Raw genomic sequence first — 16,508 nt, forward strand, 5'->3', positions numbered from 1 at the left:
AGAATTTGCAGCTCTGCTAAGCCATTAAATTGTACCGGGTTTTGCTAAATCTGTAAACACAGATGTTGACTTTCATTTATTTACTCGATATGATACAAGCTGGTCCTGAAAGGATTTCACTTTCCCATAACGCAAAGTTATCCTTAAATTGAAGGAAAAACAAGGTCATTATAATTACGCTTTCATGTAACAACAGGAATACAGTCAATTGTGTCCCAACTGAAGGCAGTCTTTTCTTGTTCTAGCAGTTATTCAGGCACCAGCAAGGTTAAAAACAAGCCAACCAGGCAGTCTTTTATATATATACACTTATCGTCAGACAAAACAACAGACCTCATCTCCTTTTCTAAATATTTAGAATCTCCTCTAAATGTGTATACTATGCTCACTGCAACAGTCTAATTTCCTCAGAAATATGGTAATTAAATCTAGGTGGGTACAAACTACACCAACCCCCTCAGCTGCCATGACACTGCTGCAATCCACCTAAGCCCAGTCTGACCCATTTCATTGCGTAAACGTCAGATTACATAAACACAGCTTTAGCCTCGCAGTACAGCCAGGCCCCGAAGTTGTGGGCGGCGCTCATTTTTTGATCGCCGACGCCTCTTACATTCTGACACATCACCATTCAGGCAAGAATAGATGGTTTCTGAGTGTGCGAAGGCTGCAGGGTCCGCTCGTATCACCAACCCGACTCCCACACCGGCCACCGGAGCGCAGCCGGCTTCCGGCTGCACTCGTCCGTGCGTGGATCGCAAACGCACTGGGACAGAAGTACGCCCATGCGCATGTGTCCATGTGTGTGCGTGTGCGTGCATTCTTCCGGTGGTGTTTGACCTTTGCCACTATCACTAAGGGCCCCTGTGGGATTTGACTGTTCGATCGCCTGCTCGATGCCCACGTCTGCTGCAGCACTGTTGTAAATCTTGGTATAGGAAATCAAGGAAATCAATGTATATGAGATTAACCTCATGTAGTGATCTGCATGCTTTCAAGACCTCATGTCCTTCAGTACAGTTGGCACCCATGTAAAACACTGTGTGTTACTGATCATAAGTCACCAGCCTCTGTTCAATAGTCACTGACTTTAATTCATGGATTGGCTCCAAATAACAGAAACTACAAGCATGACTAATGTTACACCTTGAGCCTGCAGAGGATCAAGTTAAAACTTAGTTTTTTAAATTAGTTTTTGATTCTACCCTGAACAATTTGCCCAGTTTCAGGGTTTCCAAATCCTTAATGAAGAGTTGAACAAGCTCTACTCATCTGGGTGCAAATTCACAGAGGTGAAGCTCACTGTAAGTTTTCGGTATCTAGGGAAAACACTGAAAAATAAACAGACGTTGTCTTGCCGACATCTCTCTCACACAGCCAGACAGATAACACAACAGATGTTCCTCATTTTCACATTATTCATCTCAGCTACTCATGCAGATGTTGGAAATATCAAACAAAGGAAAAAAAAAACAGTTTGAGTCATGTTCTTGATTTTTTTTTATCAGATCTTTTTTCAATGTGACACAAAATGTATTTGTAGACGATAAATTGGAATTGGTGAATAATATCAAGGGTTTTTGTTATTGTATTCATGCACTTACTAACTTCATTTTATGTGCAGGTAATAACTGCTGGTTTTATATATAGGTAATAACTGTTGAATACAGGTGGAACACATCATTCATACATCTCTCTGACGGTAAATACAAAGTATTGCAGATTTTTCATCAACGCCATTTAGTTGGGGGGGAAAAAAAGGCAAGATGTCAACATTGTATAACACAACACGAGCATGTTTGTTTCAAACTGTGCTGAGTACATGAAAGACCTTTATACACAGTTTTTTTCTTGAGACTGACTGGAAGCATGATTTGGTTTCCAGGGAAAGAGTGACGGACAAAGAGGAGCGATGTCAGCTGCCACCAGCAGCAGCAGACGACCTGTGTGCTGCTGAGAGTGTGGGTGGGATTACACAGTGACAGCTGGGTGAGATCATTACTGTTCGGGAAGAGAGAGGGGGGGGTGGATAGCCCCAGAACCAGGGGAGGGGCGGCGGGGTATAATGGCTCTTGGGGGCAATGGGGTGTGGGAGGCTTTTGTAGTGACATTCTTTCATCTGAGGAATGCGGGTTGTACTACTTTGGAAAAACGTCACATTTGGGAGTCGGCCCATGAAAGAGGTAATCCCAGCATGCACTGGCTGAGTTTCTCGCTCCCTGCTTGAATGTGTGGAAGGCCTGAAAGTGAGAGACGGACGTAAAGACAATGAATGTTGAACAGACTGATTGATACGAGGAACGAGGCTGAGGGGAGACGGCAGTGGTCTCAGGGTGGAGGAAGGGAGACGGGTGACTCACGGGCTTCCAGTAAGAGGCCTGACTCAGCTCCTGGAAGCCCCCTGACCCTGTCTGAAGAGCGCCGGGCCAACCGTCTGTTTTTCACTTTTCTGGAGGGAAAAACACTCGCTGTTGTTGAGAAAATGTGAAGACACGTAAACATGAAAACCAAGCCAACGAATCACTTTCACTATCCTGGTAGAACTTTGTGGAGATTATAAGTAATGTTTGGTTTTAAATGTAATGTTTGCAGTCAAAACACCTGAGATCAGTTAAAACCATGTTTTGGCTCCTCAAAACAATAGTATGTGAGTCAGACTTTACATGCCTCGGTTCACGCATTCATAGTCACAGTCATCTCCCTATAAAAAGAACCAAAACAAAATACCCAAACAGTCTCCAATTCATCTGAAAGTGGCATCTTTGCTCCGTCCACTTTTTTTTTTTTTTTGTACTTTACAGTCCCGTTAAACCTTATGACATCTGAACTGTGTTCCTATAGCGTTTCTCAGGAAAGACACGAGAGAAAGGGGATGATTTTCACCCACGGCTACAGCAGCAGCCATGTGACGACAGGAAGCGCTGATCAGAGGCTCCACTACCAGCCAGATTGGCAGACAGCAGCTCTGCAGGCACGCGCCAACTTTTATTAAAATCTTCTTTTTTTTGCATTAGAATATTTATTTATTTTTTTGTCACAGGCTTTAATTAGCGGAACAACAGCGGAAAAAAAATGCAGGTGTTTGGTTATGCAACGGATGAGTAAGGTTCAAACGTCAGTCGTCATCTGCGTGTGCTTTGTCCTGCTGTCAGACACGTGAAGAGCCATCGAACCAAGATCGACTTGGAGTTTCAATGATTTGTCTTTACACCTGCTGCCGAGCGCAGTACAAATGCCTTTGCTCGGTAACGCTCTTGATTGCATGTTGCCTGTCGAGCCCCCATCCTGTCTGAATTGCGAATATATTTATTGCACCATCTGTTGGTTTTAACATAATGTGTGGTCAGGTGTGTTGCGAGCTTCAGGCGGCAGATTATGCAATCAGCCGAGCACAGCGAGGTCTCAGTCTGAGGTGGTGTGTTTTACTCTTGCTTCAAAGGTTCGGTGCATCAGACCTATGTTTTAGCACTTTGCTGCGGATGGTTTCAGACATTGTAGTATTTACTGCTCCTTCAGCCAGTGGAGGCACCTGCTGCTTCTCTTTCTCTCATTGGACTGAGGACAGACCAGAAATCATCTTGTCTCATCAGGTGGTCCAAAGTAGTAATACAAAAAACGGCAGCTTGGTTATTTGTAATCACCACGTCAGACAAATGTCTGGAAGATGATGCTACGACATTGTTTCAGTCTATTGTAGATTATGTAGGGATATCTTAGTTCTTGGGATGGCCGAGGTTGTATCTCATTAAATATTTATCAGAAAACATGATTTGGAGCCACTTTAAGCCACCTGCTGCCCTCAGTGTTCATATTACATGTTGTGCATATGTGCATATTAGCATATTAGCATATAGCCATCTGATGCATTAAACATTGGAACACTTTTGAATCCCAGCTCAAAACCTCTTTGTTTAAAGCAAACCTTATGTCATCTCTTTTTAATTTTTAATATGGAATTATGCATAGTGAGTGTATGTACCGTACATAATTGCACTTATATCATCAGGCTGTTCGCTTTAGGACGTCTCAACAAGGCCCTGTGTGTCTTCATGCTATGGATTGTGGTTCTTCTTCAAGAGAACAGGGACACCGTCTCACCAGGGGAAGAGGACCTTTGTTGTAAACAGGTTACATAACCCAAACCGACACAGGAAACCAGCAGACAACAGTTCGAGTGACTGAAACTTGAAATAACTGTTCAGAATTGCAGCTGATGTTGAGGAACAAATTGATTTTCTTCGCAGGCTCGTCCACCTCTGTGTGTGGGGTTATTGTGATGTCTTCTGGTGATGGATGGCGGGAAGACTGAGGACCTGTTTCCTGGATTTGGAGTGAACTTCCATGTCAGACACACACAGATATCCTCTGAGGAAGGGAAGTACACACATGAAAACACACAACATAAATGACCCACATACACACCTTACATCCTCTTTCATAAAAAAAAAAAAAAAAAAAAAATCGCACACATTCCTCAGCGTGACCTACATCTGCTTTACATTATTGTTTCCCGCAGCCACCTTCTTTTAAGTCACTGAAGTTAGAATGTCAATTACTGTTGATTCATTTTGTTAGATTTTTCCTTTTTCTTTAAAATCATGTTAATTGCTTATTATGCTTGAAACGTACGAGAACACATCACTCAGCGAGGACATAACATGTGATAGCTATCTCTGAAGGGACACAAAAATAGAACATTTATATAACTCAACTCGGGCTAAAGGTTCTGCCAAAAACTACAAACCGGCTTCCAGCAAATGAAAAACATGTGAAACCATGCACTGAGCGATTTCAGAAGAGACCCAGCTCGCCGTGCTGCATCAGAGAGCAGCTACAGACGTTCGCTCCCACAGCGCGTTTTGTCACCACACGTTTTGTTAGTTTGCTAAAAGTCTTCACACAGTGCCTCTTTTTGTTTTTTTTCTCCTTCCACAGATCTCACCCACACAATAGGAGTCTTCAGAGAAGTGAAAGTCATGACTGTGACGTCGGTACTTCGCCGTTCACAGGGTGGAAACTGGAAAGTTCTGTAGTTTTATAGAGGTGGACATTCTCATGTCATAACATTCACTTCCACTTTTTTTTTTTTAATTTTAGCTTGAATTTTACGTCACTTTCCATGACAAAAGTCCCTGAATGAGCACATTTTTACTTTTTATAGTAAATGATTTTGTATTTGATGATATTTTTATCCATGTACAAGTGACCGTATTCAACTATAGAGGCCTGTTAGTGACTCACATCAGCTCATTCTCTTCACTTTAACTAAACTGTCCCTCCTCTCATGTTCCAATAGCATCTAATTAAAGCTGAAAACCGATGAAAAGTAAATATTTGAAAGAAGTCAGTGAAATACCTCCTGGTTTGTTTTTGTGGGAACACGGTGTAGGTTCTATTGCTGTTGTTTTCAGCTCTATATTTGTATGAAGTGCCCACTCCACTGCCTCCTGAATCCTGCCAATAAGGAGTTAACCCGGCAGAGGTCTGAGGTGGGATGTGCGCTGCCCACGCTCTTACTAAAAACAAAAGTTAGGATACATCTGGGAGTGAGTGCAGTCTGCGCGTGTTTTGATTTACTTCTGTAATTTCACTGTAGCCTGAGTGGTTTTACTGTAAACCACTCCTACACCGTCTGCACATGTGGCACTGGGGTGGGAATATACGCGTGAAGTGTGTGTTTGTATGTGTGTGTGTGTGTGTGTGTGTGTGTGTGTGTGCTCTGTTTCATATCCAGATCATGTTCATTCTGGGGAAATTTGTGTGAAATTCGTGGAGAGTTTGAACTGGGGGCGTCTGTGTTGACCGTTTTTTTATGACTCTCTGACATTCACACCCACCCCGTCACCCTACAGAGGTGAGAAACAAACTGAGGACTGACCTTCTCTCTCCTCTCAGCCCTGTTTTCCTGTCATTGATGAACTATTTCTTTTTAAAGCAAACAGCTGAGTGCAATGCCACCAGTTTCTAAAGTCTAAAAATCAATTATACATTGATTAGTAATAAACTTTTGACCACTGGCGGATGAATTTTAGTACACTCATTTCCTCTTTCTTTTGGCTCCTCGTGCCCACATCAGTGGGTGAGAACTGTTAGGCAGCAGCTGAACATTTTGTAGTAGGAGCAGAAACAAAAAAGACAAGTGTAAAGATTCTAACAGGTTTTATGAAGGCCAAAATATGATGATATTGCAACTCAGTCATCTCCAAAACTGCAACTCTTATTAGCTGGATCTGTTCCGCATTGGTCAGTATCTTTGAAGAGTGACCCAAAAATAACAAAAAAGGTGAGTCAGCGACTCATCGATGCAGGTGAGGAGGAAGGCAGGCCCCCTGTGGTCCGGTCCGCGGTCCACACTGCTGTTTCTAAAAGAATAAAAATAAATAAATGACTGTAGAGTCACACCAGGAACCGTTTAAGCAGCCTATTCGGTGCACCTCTCTCCTGCCTTACTGTCTCTACAAACAGACTGACGATGTCTGAAGTGCTGGCATCCTTCCAACCCTCAGCAATTACCGCAAGAATAACAGAACCGAAATGGTGTCCATGTTAAAGGTTAAGTTAACACAGAAATACCAAAACTTTGGAGTGTGTCTCTGAGATGGACGACACTGGACGGCACACTTCCTGTTCCAAATAATGAAGCGGGCGTCTCTTTAAGGAGAATGCTCCCAAAAGATTGTTCCCCGAAACCTAAAAGGTTTTCTGGTCTTTTTCCATCTGTGACATGATGTAACACGACAAGAGTGGAGCTCGAGGGCTGTGAACCCAGCCAGATGTAGGACGACGACTCAAAGAAGTTATGAAGACTTTTAAAAAAATGGGTTTTCGGTTCCTCAAACATTTACTAAAGGGAAAATGACCTCCAAGGTTCTGAGAACGTCAGGAATGTGCCTCTGGTTTTCCAGAAGCAAGGGTGGGACGTCGTTCTCTGTGGTGATCGAAACGAGGCGTTCAAACGCTCATATATTATCTGCACTGTCAGCGCTGTTGGCCGCTCTAATGATTGAGTTCAGAGGAAGTTCCTCGGAGAAAGATCCTCAAATTTGCAATCCATGCAGAGCTGAGGTGTAATTTTAAAGTGACTTAAAAGTCCCGTTGGATTTCTGAACAAATTTTGATGAATCTCGTCTAATCTCTGCAGAGCGTCTGTCTTTAATCACTGTGACCCAGAATCCTTACATAATAACAAACAGTACAGCAGCTGCTCGCATTCCTTTCATTCTTCTCCATAATAGGATGGATGCAACGTCCATGTTCATCTAAGTGACCAAATTTAAACTGTCAACATCGGCTGAGATGAATGCTGAGGAATCCGAGCGCATCCTGGACTTTCCATTGTCTCCCGTGCAGCATCGGGGAAAAACAAGCTTATTTTGTGCGCGGGAGCTGTTTGTTTCCCCCCCACATGTTGAGATGAATGAAGCGCCAGCGCCGGCGTTTGTGCGGACCTTGTGGTGCAGGTGCATAATCAAACCCCGGGGAAGGAAATGGAGGGGAGGGGTTTGAATGTGGCACAAACAGGAAACAAGCTTTGTGTTCCCTCTGGCTCAGAAGTGTACAGAAAACGTTCAGTCCCAACTTTCTGTTTTTTTTTTAACTGCGCGCTCTTTTCTGTAGGCCTTGCCAGAAGCTTACATAACAAACACTGGTTTTGAGATAAATTCACCTCTTCCTGAAAGTTTTTTTAAATCCCTAATTGGTCACATTTTCAACTTCTGCCAGTCTTTTTTTACATGCAGATCTGATTCAGTAATTAATAGAAGCTCCGGGCAACGTGCCACTGGATATTCAGGAGCTGGCTCCCGGCTTCATTTGGCAAACCGTCTCCACTCTCACCATGCGCGACTGTTTGTTTCACGTCAGTTTTGTGCCAGTTGTCCTCCTTGTTGTTGATTTCTGAGTGTTTTTCTAGCATTTCGGGTGAGAAAAATTAACACTGAGAGGAGAAAAAAAAAACGTTCCACTAAGAACAGGAAGGAGTCATAAACCTGCAAAAACATCTCGGCTTTAACTCCCCATTAAAAAAAAGGACTGAGAACACCCTTACATGTTTGTTCAGGACAAACTCTGCTTGTCCTGGGGAAAAAAATGTAGCGTCAGCGCCAAGTCGTACTGGGTTTTATGTTTTCCAGTGATTCTAATGATGACAGACATTGGCCTCGAAGCGCCTGAAAACATTACGTCCCAGAATGCAAGCCTGGAGCCGCAGTCTGCACATCATGTCTGTGGCCGGAGTGTGTACGTTGCATATCTGTATGTTTGTCGTGCGTGCGAGGGATGTCCCGCACTCTGTGGGAACAGCCGTCCCCTTCACAGGAAAGACATTAGAAGCAGCGAGAGAGGAGGAGGAGGAGGAGGAGGGAAGCTTTCCAAGGAAGGGAGGAAATGAAAGGAGAACACCCTCTCGGGCTCACAACAAAAAAAGCCCCCATCCTCCTCCTCCTCCTCCTCCTCCTCCTCCTCCTCTTCGCCTCCCTGACGAGTGCAGAGTGTCTCTCGCTCCAACAATAAGAGCACTGCAGCGTAGCACAACAACAAATAGTGCGTCACTAACGAGGCACGGCGAAACATTCCAGCCCGTCTGCGTTTCGCACGTCGTCCGCCGCTTCCCGCCACCCAGACTCAAACCGGCGTTCTGACACAGATAGCTTGTTATGGGCGGGACCCTCTGTGTGTCAGGGGAAGCTGTCTGCATGTTTTGTTAAAGCCCAGACATTATTTGATTCCTTGAAATATTTTCTTTTTTTTTTCCCCCAGTTTGACCTGGAATTGTAGGATAAATCACTTTTGTTTGGATCCTTCAGTTGACTTATGTGATTCTTTGTCATGGATGCGAGAACATGATCCGGCGTGCGGCTGGGCTGGAATACCCAGAGTTTTAGGAGTGGTTGCTTTATAAGAGTAAATCATCATATCTGGCATCGCCGATGGAAGTACAAGAGCTCCGATTTATCAAATTGCTTTAATCCCAACCAGACAGTCAAGTTCCTGCAGACGGCGTCAGTCCTCTGATGGGCCGGTGACCCTTCTGTTTGAGGTCAACCATTTCAACATGAAGATCTGCGCTATTAGACATGAGGTTTTCATACATCAACAGCAACTTTGAGACCGGAATCCAGGCTGCAAACAGCTCTCCCGTCAACCGAAGGGAGGGAAGCGTCTGCTTGTTGTTCTGAGTGGAGTGCCACTCCAGCGCCACTCGGAGGAGTGATTCACTCCCGAATCAAAAGAGCGCGAGCGCCGCAGCATGTGTTATTACAGGCTTTAATAAAGCACAGCTAATTACATATACATACGCAGGTGCTAACAAATTACTGGAAATTACTCAAGAGTTTGCTCGCTCAAATTCCAGCCTAATCCAAACATGCTACAACGCTGTTAGCTGTTAGCATTAAAGATCTGGGTCAGTCCCCAGTGTTGGGTTTAGCTCGTTCGCTGATTCCCGCCATCGTAAAACTCCAATTCAGTGTCACCATTGAAGAGCGGCTGCACCCTGCTCTGTGTCAACACTCCGCTCACCACAACACAGCTGCCTCTCTGTGGCTGCGCGACGCTGAACGCTTTACCTTCATGTGAGAAGAAGAGGGAAACAAGAGACTACAAGGGCTCGTCTGCATTATTGTTTCAAACCCTAACATGTTTCTCCCCATGTGCATAAAAGGCACATGAATCCAATTTTCATGCATTCATTCATCTTCGGTGTTGGAGCCGATGGGCAGGATACATCCCAGACAGATCACCAGTCCCTCACAGGAAAAACACAGCGAGACAGATAGCCGCACACCCGAATTCACACTTAGGGTCACCAATTAACCTCACATGCATGTTTTGGGAATGTCGGAGGAAACCTGAGTACCGAGAGGAAACCCATGCGCGCACAGGGTTTGAACCCTTGACCTTCTTGTAGGTACTGGGTACTGCTTCACAATGCAGCCCCACGTTGTTTAAAATGTGATATATTGAGGAAACTTGAGTTTTATTTTGTGAATGAAGCTCAGCTTTAGTCATAACTATCATGTATTCTTTCTGTTTGGACATTTTATAAACCATAAATGGCATTTTGATCATAATTTATGATATTGTTTGGATGAAAATGTCTTTTTTCTATATACTGTACACTGTTATGATTGATTTGGGTGTTTTTTATTATTATTTTTACAGACTGGTACAAACGATTTCCTTTGAAATATTCACACTCACCACTGTGTCCATAGCTATAAAGTTACCAAGCATTATACATTAATTTATTTTTCCACTTCAAGGTTAATTATAAATATGTAATACCTATTATCTTACAAAAAACCTGATTGCTGTATTTTGTATCATAATGTCACTATCTTTTTCTGATGGAAATTCATGAAGAATAATTATTATTGTTTAAAAAAAACTGAAAATTACTAATAATCTTATCATTGTTAACAATGAGCTGATTTTAGTACCTGAGTCAGAATTCTCGATCATGTGTCAAAACATCAGTGAACTTAGATTTGGGAAAAAAATGACCTTTGATAACATGCAGTGCAAAGTGTGTAAATTCCAGGCGGCTGTCCCCTCTCAGTGACGCCGCGAGTTTCACTTCACTGTGAAAGAGAAGTGACATTCAGGACGATCACATGGGTGCCCTGGTGTGAGTGTAGCATCAGCATATGTTTGGCAATGCTGTGACCGATTCTGGGCTACAGCGAAACTCCCTTAGAAACGCCAAAATTAGACAGTTTGGAGGACAACAATGGATGATTTATGCCTGACTCACTTTGCGACCAGGTTACGGCTCGACCCTCTGACCCTGGTTTTTGTCCATGATTACGAATCACGACCTCCTAATTAGTTCAACCTCACAATTGGCTCTTTCATACGTCGTTCGGACTCGTGGAGTCTTCTCAGGCTTGTTGTTGTCGTTTGAAAAAGACACGAGACTGCTGAGCTGCTGTACGTTCTGTACTAGTTCAGCGGCAGACAGAGGAATCTTGGAAATACAGGTTTGAGAGAATGCGAGGGGGAGGAGCTTATTTTAATTTGTGTTCGGCATCTAAACACAACAAGTCAGTACCCTAATCTTATCACCTTGTTGTTGACACAATAGTAGCCTGAAAATATAAAATTACAACAGTAAAGACTATTTAACTGAATCCCAAAGTGGAAAGAATCCGCTGAGTACAACATCTTGAGATCAGTTTTTTTTTTTTTTAAACAGCCTCTGTTGGAATGAAGACAAACACACTCCTGACAGTCGAACCCTGAGAAATCGTGTCGCTGTAGATAATGTTGTTGCCTGTGAAAAGCACGCAGAAGGACTCTGCCGAGAGACCCAGAACATTAGCACATGACGTGCCTCGTATTTCCTGTGTTCCTGAGGTCAAACACAAGCCTGGGCTGTTTTTTAAGGCCAAATCTCTTAAAGATAACCGACCACAAAGTTGTGAAAGTGCATCACGCAGCTGAGCCGCTGCCCCTCATGCGAGCCTCCAGTCACATGAACACAAAGCGCGTTGTGCTGGAAACGCCGACCTGTTCCCGTGCTCCACGCCCTGGGAATGGAACTGCGCTGTGAACGCATGTCCCGAGCCCCCGCCTTGCTACTTATTTTTCATCGCTCCCGCTTGTTGTGGGGAGCACAGAAGCCGTGACTCAGACAATGTTTTGCTTAGAAGTCCCTTTAACAAAGTTTAATTGTGCGATAAGCTGCAGGGTTAAATGGTTTGGCCGTGAGTCAGGCCACCAGCTGCTGGCCGCCATTGTGTCCAGGGGACTGACCTTTGTCTCCAGAGATGGAGAGGAAGAGTTGAAATGAGAGCAAAAACAATCCTCGGCGGAGTGTCACATTGTGTTTGACGAGCAAGAGGCATATGTGTGTTTGTGCATGCGTGTGTGTGTGTGTGCGTCTGCCAGAGGCTTGTGATTCACATGAGTTCCTGCGAGTGTTTATTTGGAGGTGTGCACATGTTCGACTGGATCTGTTTATTACCCAGAAAACAAAATTCGAGCACAGAGCAAGACTTTGTTCCCGCGTTTCAAACGTTTTAAGACACAATAACTACATTTATGTGGATTTGCTCAGAGAGATGAACACAGAGGAGGTCTCAGGTCTCCTGATGCCTGACCAGGTTTATTCCATTTGTTCAACTTTCTCAGCATTGTGGAAAAGAAATAATTATAAAGTAATTTCCTGGAGTCTGTCCCCATCCTTCCGCTGCAGGAGTTTCCTCCTGATCGCTCGACGTGTTGAGTGCTGATCTTGCACATGATTCCCAGTTTTGTTTTCTCAGGACTCTGCCTGTTTAGACAGAAAGAAAAGCAAAAGCATCATGGGTTTAGGACAACTGGTTGCTACAATCTGATGTCTTACTTAATTTCACCAAGCTGACATTATTTGTAACCTAAAGTCAACTCAGTGTTTCATTTTATGGTGTTTTTCCGAGTGAACACAGGTGCAGCCACGTTTATGGGCGCTCACCAGCTTCAGTGTTTTTCCACCTGTTGTACCCCAAGACAGGTTCAAATAAAGTTTAAATTATTCAGGAATGTGTCCTCAAGTCTTTACCTTCTGTTCTGTTTCAGGATTTTTGACATTCAGGATGAAAATGAATGTCACAATCTCCACAGCGAGTTCAAAACGCTGCTGCAGGATGTCTGACTTCTGGCCGAAGCTCCCAGACGCTGTTATATAACTCCTATTTTAAAGTCTGACTTCCAGTTAATTTCAGGGTCCAGTTCATAACTCTGGAGCTTGTGTTCCGAGCGTTACACGGTCAAACTGCTGTTTAAATTAAAGAGCCGCTGAAGCCTCATGTCTCCACGAACACAGTTCACTTCTTGTTCTGCGTCTTCCAACAGCGTTGAAGACTGTGATATCTGGTAGACGTTTTTAAACAGCAACCCATCATTTCAACAGGCGTACATCTAATTATGTACGCCTGTTTTTGTTTTTCATAGCATTTTGTTTAATCTGATTACTGTGAACCACTTTGTGACATTTCCGTTCTTTTTATAAATAAATCTCCTTTCATTCATCTTTCAATCTCCAGAACCCATCGCACTATTTGTTTTGACTTTGTTCATGCTTTGGAGGCAAAGGCTGGTTCTAATCAGTTTAATTGATTTTAAAGGTCAGGAGACCAGGCTAATCCAGCCAGATACAGAGAGCTGTAAAAAGAAATACACTTTGAGAATCCTTATAAGAACGTTTTGTTATCATATTGAGTTCTTCATGTATTTCAATAACTCGTGTTAATTTTTTACCATATTTATTGTCAGTCAAACCCTGGACTTGTCCTGCTTGTTTCACATTTCTTCCATCAGCAACACGACTTCCTTCAATGAGAGCTTCCTCACTGAACTTTGTTACAAGCCTGGCATTGATCAAACAGGGTGATGTTGATCAATCACCCTCTCGGACCAGGGTCGGCTCACGCCAGGCTTCTTCCCTTTTGGTGTAATTTGGGTAAATCTCCAACAAAACAGGATTTTTCCTGAGATTGAGAAAACTTTCCCCACCTTTAGCCGATGGTGAGATAATCTTTCTGCTTTTGTCTCCTTTGTGGTTTTGGTTGTTTTGGTCTTGTGGTGTAAAGTCTGCTCAAAGCAAGAGAAACGTTCTGAGGGTGAGTCTTGCAGTAATATACAGGTATCACAGGGTTAACATATGTGGAACATTTTGTGAACTAAAGCAGTCTGAAGCCTTCTCTTTTCCAGAAAAAGAAAAGGCTAAGTACATTTTTCTTTCCTGCCAATGTCTGAGCACCACTTAGCCGAAGACATTGCAGACTTGGAAACACTTGTCGACACGTTCTTTTCATTTGGCCTTTTTGAGGTTGCACTATTTTTGCTCCTTCCACAGGATTATTATCGCCTTGTCACAGTCGCTCTTCTTTGTGTTTTCATGCCTTCTCTTCTTCCAACAAACGAGCTAAGTAAAGTTGCTGTGACTCAAAAGTGACTCACACCTCGTCACTTTCTCTCACACGTGTCTTAATGCACCAGATAGACTCTGCATCGATCAGCCATTCATTAGCGTGAGTGTTCTCTCTCCATCAACCCCTGGCATCTGAAAACTGCATTGGCTGATAAAATATATGACACCGCTCACATGCTTTGGTATATTTGTGTATTTCATGTCTGAAAGGAGCTGGTTTCAATATTCAGGGGAACTTTTCTGATATTCGATATTTCTTTGCTGAAACATGCAACCTGATGCTGAGAGACCGGCCGCTACCTTTGCTCAGGGACACCTTGGAGTCTTTGTGTCTGTGTGTCAAGGTATTTACCCCCGTTGTGAGGAGCTAAATCTGTGTATGTAATCACATTAGGGGGATTTATCATCCTTGTGGGGACAAAAGCAAGTCAAAGTGAGTAAAACCCGCAGCCTTGTGGTAAAGACCTGTTTGTGAGGTTAGACTGAGGTTGGGGTTAGGTTATAGGTCTTGGAAAAGGTTACAGTTAATCACACAGTACTTATGGTTGAGTTTAGTGTAAGTCTGATAATTCAGTGGTGTCAGCTGGAGCTGAGTGTGTGTCGGTGTGGGTCCTTCTTTTATTTACTTTCTTGGGGTCCAAGACCGAATACATCAAATTCTTTCAGATATGACATTGAATTTGTCTACTTTTTATGATCCGAGTCATCTAAAACCTAACTATATCCAGTAATTTCTCCCTTCATTTATTTTTTTCCTCACATTAGTCGTAATGAGGGTGAATGTAAACATAGACATTGTATTGACTTGTACTGAAATTCGGCAACCTTATGCAAAATGTACCGTACGCCCTGCCCTACTAAAGTAAAGTTAATCTATCCCTTAAAAAAAAAACACAATTTTGGTTCACTTAAACACACCCACACACCCACACACACACGCCTCCTGAGAGGAACAGGTGCCCTGAGTGCTTCTTTTGGAGTCTCGTTAAAAATGTCATGATATTTCAACTAAATGCTGCGAATGCTCAAAGCCGGAGCAACCGAACCAACTCCGTACGTCACCCGCCCCCTCAGAGCCACCCACCTAAAACAACCCAGCTGCTATTTATCCAAGTTCTTTCAGAATGGAAGGACCTTGGTGAAATCTCTCCATGTCCACAGGTTCTGCATTTATGTATCTGTTTGGAGCTTTTTTTCTCTGCGGCTCTTTTCTCCTCCTGCTCTTATGCAACCTGCTCATAAATAGAAAGTGGACGTGTCACTCAATTATTGTATTTATGCTGGAAATGGACGAAAGGCTGGGGCCAAGGTTTATGCCGAAGCCCACACGGCGTTTTAAGCCTTCTTCCATTAACTTTATTTTTACTCCAGTATGAAAACACGGTGACTCATTTATCACGCCTGCACAGGTGGGTAATGCGGGAGGCTTTCTCTCCTCCTTTTTATAGCCAAACCTCGCCACTCAAAAATCAATAGATCCACATTGAAATGCCACGGGAAAGATTCTAAAGCCATACATGTTCGAGCAGGGACAGGGGTGCCAACACGTGCAGGACGTGAAAGGTGAGGAAGGAAGGATGGGGAGCGAGGGGAGGAAACAAAGAGACGCTGTCATGTGTTTCTTTTTTTGGGTTTTCACTGAATGTTTTCTTTGCATGCCATCTTGTACGCACTCAGTGAGAAGCTTTCAGGTTGGTCCATCCAGATGTGTGAGGTGTTTTTTTTTTGTTTTTTGTTTTATTATTGTTTTAGCTGCTGCTGGACTTAAATCAGTCCCGACCGTCTGGTTCTTCCTGCTGCTCCGCGCTGCCGGCCTTATCCCAGTCCAGGTGGTTCCTGTACTCGCGCCGCTTGTTGTACCAGTTCTGCGGCTGTGGGCACGGCTTGCAGTGGACCACCAACACTTTTCAAGGTCTTTCAGTTAAATTCAGTCATACAGCCGTGTACCACTGTTTTAGATTCAGAATATTCAAAAGTAGAAAGAAGAAAACTCCCTTGAATTCTATATTGTGAGCGAATGTGAGTTGTTCTTTGTTGCTTTGTGTTGGCGGGATTCCGAGACACTTGTTGTTGAACTGTTTGGCTCTGTTCAATGTCACCACCTGATTGAAGGTTCAGACATCAAACAGGAAGCGGGAGATTCCAGCTCTCTTTAAAGGGAAGCCTTATCTGATCGCGCCATCAGGAGAGATTTGCACTGTTTGCAGGAGGTAAAACCCAAGAAGCCCCAAACAACCCGATGTTCAACTTTTTCTTCTTTTGTTAGGGAAACTGGTTTACCATGAAAACTCCTGTTGTGCTCCGGAGTTTTCCTAAGTTGTTTTATATATACTGGAACTTTGACAGTTTTTTTAGAGCTACAAATATGAAATTGTTCTTAAATTAGGTGGTTGAAGAGTAGCTTCTTTGCTTGTTCACTTGATTACATTAAATTAAATTTAATGAAATCAAATCACTGAATATCATCTGAGATTGTGAATTAAACCAAAATCAGTCATTTTTCATCGTTTCATATTCTTAATTTTATGGTTGTCAACTTGTATTATCCACATACACATTGTTTATTTTGAATTTGTAGATAAAATCTTGAGAGCAG

This window comes from Salarias fasciatus (assembly GCF_902148845.1).
Source record: "Salarias fasciatus chromosome 7 unlocalized genomic scaffold, fSalaFa1.1 super_scaffold_4, whole genome shotgun sequence".
NCBI lineage: Eukaryota > Metazoa > Chordata > Actinopteri > Blenniiformes > Blenniidae > Salarias > Salarias fasciatus.